Source organism: Oncorhynchus tshawytscha, linkage group LG15 (genome assembly GCF_018296145.1).
Source record: "Oncorhynchus tshawytscha isolate Ot180627B linkage group LG15, Otsh_v2.0, whole genome shotgun sequence".
In the NCBI taxonomy this organism is placed as follows: Eukaryota; Metazoa; Chordata; class Actinopteri; order Salmoniformes; family Salmonidae; genus Oncorhynchus; species Oncorhynchus tshawytscha.
The window spans coordinates 18489331-18496047 of NC_056443.1; positions in this window are offsets into that span (position 1 = coordinate 18489331).

The window sequence follows — 6717 nt, forward strand, 5'->3', positions numbered from 1 at the left end:
TGGCTAATTTCATGTGTTTGGCTAACTTCGCAGCTTTGCACAGGGGGCGATGAAACATGGTCTCCACAAGCTTCCATAGCCACAAAGTCAGATTCCAAAGCCATAGTCAAAATTGGCTACAAAAATATAGCTTTTTAGTCTTAGGGTTAGGCATAAGGTTTGCAGTGTGGTTAAGGTTAGGGCTATGGTTATTGTTAGGTTAATAAATTGTAGTAATGGGCAGGGTTTATGACTTTGTGGCTATGGAAGATAGTGACGACCATGAAACATCGGAAGCCATTCATTTTCAATGGGGGAAAGTGAAGTGGGCGGGGGAAAGCGAAGTGGGCGGGGTCATTGGGCAGTGCAAGCATGGGCGCAAGACCATCATCACGGCGGGACCTAAATTGGGGAAAGCTGAAATGTATGCAAGTACTCAACAATATTGCGGCGCCATTGACCAATCGAAGCTCACTATACCTGCCAGCCCGTACTGGATTGGCTGTTGATACCTAGTAGCCATAGGCTACCTAGCATTCTTGTTAGTTTACTAGCACCCGCATGAGGGCGAAGCTAGCGTGGATCTCCCTAAAAATATACTACTTCGATACAGCTACAACTGGAAGTGACTTTTCGTAGCAGGTTAGGAGAATATTTTCACTAACCTTAAGTCCAACTCCTTTCCTGACCTTAACCTAATTCTCCTAACCTGCTACCTTAATTTACCTAACCTGCTCTGTAAATGACCCTAACCAGCTACGAAAAAGACACTTCTGGTCATAGATGTATTCAAGTGGCGGTTTTTTTGGGGAGGGGGGGGGGAAATCTCAAGCTAGTGTAGAAGCGAAGCGAGAGGGTCGGCTCTGCCCAAAATCTGTCAGTGAGAAAATAAGTGTTAACAAGTGAGGAGTTTTTGTACCGGGGGCAATGAGAGAGTGTAGAATTTCCTCAAGGTAAAAGTGAATTGCTATGTTGAAAGGTGAGGCTTATTTGATCTAGAAGTTTCATAATGCTTACGTTGTTATGAGTGTAGTGATATGAAACTTTGAGAAAAACAATTTTATATCGGAGTTGTGCCTGTTGTTCACACGCGTCCTCTCATTGGCTAAAATATTCCCACCTGATCGCACGTCCTCCTGTGCGTCTTTTGCGGACCTTTTCCATTGTTAGAGCAGTTAGTCGATCATCTTGTCAATATAATAGATAATCTTTGTTATTGTCCATTTTACACTGAAGAAAAAAATACAAACGCAACATGCCACAATTTCAAAGATTTTACTGAGTTACTGTTCATATAAAGAAATCAGTCAATTGAAATGAATTCATTAGGCCCTAATCCATGGATTTCACATGACTGGGAATATAGATATGCATCTGTTTATCACAGATCCCTTAAAAAAAGGAACAGGCATCTGTAATAGTTTAACTTTCGTCCATCCCCTCATCCCTACCCAGACTCGAACCAGGGACCCTCTGCACAAATAGACAACTGACATCCACGAAGCTGACACCTTGCAGAGCAAGGGGAACCACTTCTTCAAGGTCTCAGAGCAAGTGACTACACCGATTGAAACGTTATTAGCGCGCACTACCGCTGACTAGCTAGCCATTTCACATCGGTTACACGTGGATTAAAAAAACAGACAGTATCTGATGTAACCACATTTGCCTCATACAGTGCGACACATCTCCATCTCATAGAGTTGATCAGGCTGTCGATTGTGGCCTGTCTCACTCCTCTTAAATGGCTGTGAAAAGTTGCTGGATATTGGTGGGAACTGGAACGTGCTGTCGATCCAGAGCATCCCTAACATGCTCAATGAGTGCCATGTGAGTAATGTAGGCCATTGAAGAACTGGGTCATTTTCAGCTTCCAGGAATTGTGTTCAGATCTTCAACGACATGGTGCCGTGCATTATCATGCTGAAACATGAGGTGATGGTGGCGGATGAATGGCACAACAATGGGCCTCAGGATCTCGTCACTGTATCTCTGTGCATTCAAATTCCAAAATGCAAATTGTGTTCATTGTCCATAGCTTATGCCTGCCCATACCATAACCATACACACTGTCTGCCATCTGCCCGGTACAGTTGAAACTTGGATTCAACCATGAAGAGCACACTTCTCCAGTGCGCCAGTGGCCACCGAAAGTGAAAATTTGCCCACTGAAGTCGGTTACAACGCTGAACTGCAGTCAGATCAAGATCCTGGTGAGAATGACGGACAAGCAGATGAGCTTCCATGAGAGTTTCTGACAGTTTGTGCAGAAATCCTTTGGTTGTGCAAACCCACAGTTTCAACAGCTGTCCAGGTGACTGGTCTCAGACGATTCTGCAGATGAAGAAGCTGCATGTGGAGGTCGTGGGCTAGCGTGGTTACACATGGTCTGGGGTTGTGAGGCAGGTAGTACGTACTGCCAAATTCACTAAAACAACTTATTGTAGAGAAATGAACAGTACATTCTCTGAGAACAGCTCTGGTGGATATTCCTGCAGTCAGCATGCCATTTGCACACCCCCTTAAAACTTGTGTAACAAAACGGCACATTTTAGAGTGTCGTCTTATTGTCCCCAGCACAAGGTGCACCTGTGTAATGATCATGCATTTTATTCAGCTTTTTGATATGCCACACCTGTCAGGTGGAAGGATTATCTTGGCAAAGGAGAAATACTCACCAGCAGGGATTTAAACAAATTTGTGCACAACATTTGAGGGAAATAAAGCTTTTTGTGGGTATGGAAAATGTCTGGGATCTTTTATTTCAGCTCATGAAACATGGGGACCAACACTTTACATGTTACGTTGATATTTTTGTTCACGTTAACATGAGGATAATATTCAGGATATCAGTACAGATAGATAGCAATAAAAACTGTAACATAAAGACAGAATAAGTTAGAGGAAAAACAAAAACAAATGTGTCACGTTCGTCATAACGAGGAGACCAAGGCGCAGCATGATGAGAATACATTCCTCTTTATTAAACAAAGAATACACCAACCAACCAACCAACCAACCAACCAACCAACCAACCAACCAACCAACCAACCAACCAACCAACCAACCAACCACTAGTGCTAACACAGGCAACTATACATAGACTATAACCCACAAAACCAACATGGAAAATGGCAACATAAATAGGATCCCCAATCAGAGACAACGATAAACAGCTGTCTCTGATTGGGAACCAATTCAGGCCACCATAGACCTACATTTACCGAGACATAACAAAACCCCATAGATATACAAAAAACCCTAGACATAACAAAAACACACATACCACCCTCGTCACACCCTGACCAAACCAAAATAATAAAGAAAACAAAGATAACTTAGGTCAGGGCGTGACAAAATGGAGGAACTTATTCAAGAAAGATCAATTGTAATATAATATTAAAAATAAAGTGAACTGGATGGGATATGAGTAAAAATACACCAAATAATTGTTTTATCGTCAACATAGAAATGCTACTAAAAATAATGTACAAATGACAGTCATCCAGGATTCAACAAACAATATTTTGAAAAAGAAGGCAAAGTATTTTAAGCATATGTTTTAATTTCAGTCTCTTGAAGTTAATTGTAAGGATTTTATTTCTCTATTAATAGTGTAACAGCAGTACAGAAAGACCTACAGAGGAGGAACTTCTAGATGCAATTAAAGCCTTCAAGTCCTGAAAAACGCCAGGGCTTGATGGCATACCAGTTGAGGTATTTCAAATATTGTTTGATGTACTCAAAGGACCATTATTAGCATGTTTTAACTACTTCTATAAAAATGGTAGAATATCAGATACTCAGCAAGAAGGTTCGATTTCACTATTGCTGAAACAGGACCCAGGTGGTAAATATAAAGATCCAGTCCACCTAAAAAATTGGACGCCGCTTACACTCCAGTGTTGTGATGCCAAAATTCTAGTAAAAGTCATAGTGTATAGAATTAAAAAGGTAATGTCAGATATTATTCATCCTAATCATGTCACATGGAATGACGCTGGAGAGACGAAGCAGGTACGGGGAGTAAAACATTGAATAAATAAGGGACATGGAACGAGACAGGAACAGCGTCAGCAAACAGGTAACACAAACAAAAGACAATCAATGCAGAAGCAGGGAACAGAGCTGGGGAACTGACAAATATAGGGGAGGGAATAACAAGTGATGAGTGAGTCCAATATCGCTGATGCACGTGACAAGGGAAGGCAGGTGTGCGTAATGGATCGAAGGAGTCCGTGATGCAGGGCAGCCTGGCGCTTGGAGGGAGAGCGGGAGCAGACGTGACAGTATCCCCCCCTCTTGGGCGTCCCACCTGAGCGAACCGGCCGAGACATGGGCACTGGGCAAGCCGGTTGGGGCATGAGAGCCCAATGAACCAGCAGGAGCGCGAAAGCCTGGCAAGCCGGCTGAGGACTGGAAGCCAGATGATCCGGCTGAGGCAAGACGCCTGTCGATCCTGCTGCAGAGAGGGAGCCCGAAAATCCAGTGGAGTGTGACGTGGGATGGGAAGCCGCCGAGCCAGCCAGGAAGACCGACGGGCTGGCTTAGGCACCCCCGGTTCCATCGGCGGCGGAATCCACCCCAAACAAAAAAACTCCTGGACTGGCTGGACGAATAAGAACTGACAATCCGGCTGAGGCACGACGTGGGATGGGCACCATCCGAGCCAAACGGGGCAAGAAAACCTCTCGAGCCAGCTAGGGCATGGAAGCTCGACGAGTTGGCTACGCACCCCCGGGTTCCATTGGTGGCGACCCAGAGCTGGTGTGGGGGTGCTTTACTGGTGACATTGTCGGTGATTTATTTAGAATTTAGGGCACATTTAACCAGCATGGCTGCCACAGCATTCTGCAGCGATACGCCATCCTATTTGGTTTGCGCTTAGTGGGACTATCATTCGTTTTTCAACAGGACAATGACCCAGCACACCTCTAGGCTGTGTAAGGGCTATCTGCTCAAGAAGGAGAGTGATGGTGCTGCATCAGATGACCTGGCATCCACAATCACCTGACCACAACCCAATTGAGATGGTTTGGGATGAGTTGGACTGCAGGGTGAAGGAAAAGCAGCCAACAAGTGCTCAGCTTATGTTGGAACTCCTTGAAGACTGTTGGAAAAGCATTCCAAGTGTAGCTGGTTGAGAGAATGCCAAGAGTGTGCAAAGCTGTCATCAAACAAAGGGTGGCTTTTTGAAGAATGTAAAATCTAAAATATGTTTTGATTTGTTTAAAACTGTTTTGCTTACTATATGATTCCATATGTATGATTTCATAATTTTGATGTCTTCACTATTATTCTACAATGTAGAAAATAGTAAAATTAAAGAAAAACCCTTGAATGAGTAGGTGTGTCCAAACTCTTGACTGGTGCTGTAAACATGAGGGATACAACCATCCCATCTCTGCAGATTTTGCTGCGAACATACAGACTCAATAGATAACTTGTTTTGGTACTGCCTTGTCACGCCCTGACCTTAGAGATCCTTTTTAATGTCTCTATTTTGGGGGCGTGAGTTGGGGTGGGCATTCTATGTTTTTGTGTGCTATGTTTTCTATTTCTGTGTTTTTGGCCGGGTGTGGTTCTCAATCAGAGGCAGCTGTCTATCGTTGTCTCTGATTGAGAACCATACTTAGGTAACCTAATCCCACCTGTTTCTTGTGGGTAGTTATTTTTAGTGTTTTCTGCACCTTACAGGACTGTTTTAAAAAAAATAATTTTTATTCACATTATTTTGTATTTCAGTGTTGAGTTAATAAAAATCATGAACACGTACCACGCTGCACCTTGGTCCTCACCTTCTTCTACCAACAGCCGTTACATGCCTACAGTATATGTAGCTTGTTTTTGTTCACAGGTTCAGGAATGGCTGAAGAATTTTCAAGTATTTACTTGAAGCTAACTCTGCAAATTGCACTTCTGGGAGATTTGAAATATCATAGTCAATCGCTCAATAATAAAATGATACTCTTAGCAAAATGTTTTAATTTACAATCTGTAGAAACTAAGACAATAGAAAAGATAACTAATGTAAAATATACTGTGTCAAATGTATATTGTCATGCCCTGGTCTTAGTATTTTGTGTTTATATATTTATTTGGTCAGGCCAGGGTGTGACATGGGTTTATTTTGTGTTGTGTTTTTGTATTGGGGTTTTAGTAGGTATTGGGATTGTGGCTGAGTAGGGTTGTCTAGTAAGTCTATGGCTGCCTGAGGCGGTTCTCAATCAGAGTCAGGTGATTATCGTTGTCTCTGATTGGGAACCATATTTAGGTAGCCCGGGTTTCACTGTGTGTTTGTGGGTGATTGTTCCTGTCTCTGTGTTTGTCGTCACAAGATAGGCTCAGTCACTTTGGTTTTTTCTTTTTTCCTTGTTTTGGAAGAGAAGAGAACGAGCGCCATTCTCCTTGCGGAGATGGTGCAAAATACATCAACACGGTCGGTCCCTGGGTTTGGGCTGGCCAACACGATTCGGTTTGCTTGGAAGGAAAAGGAGTTGGAGCCTTTAGGATGGGAAACTTTTGGAAGGATAATATTGATGGGGATTCTAAAGCTGACGGTGAAGGACGTGTTTTGTTTCCAAGGCAACTTGTTGGAGGGAGCATACGACGTGGCACTATATACAGAGGAGAAGCACGATGATATCCTGAGAAGGGCAAGAACAGTGGGAGGTGAGAGGCCGATGAGCCACTATGAAATAACAAGCCTGGCGAAGAACAACTTTAGGGTTGTAACTG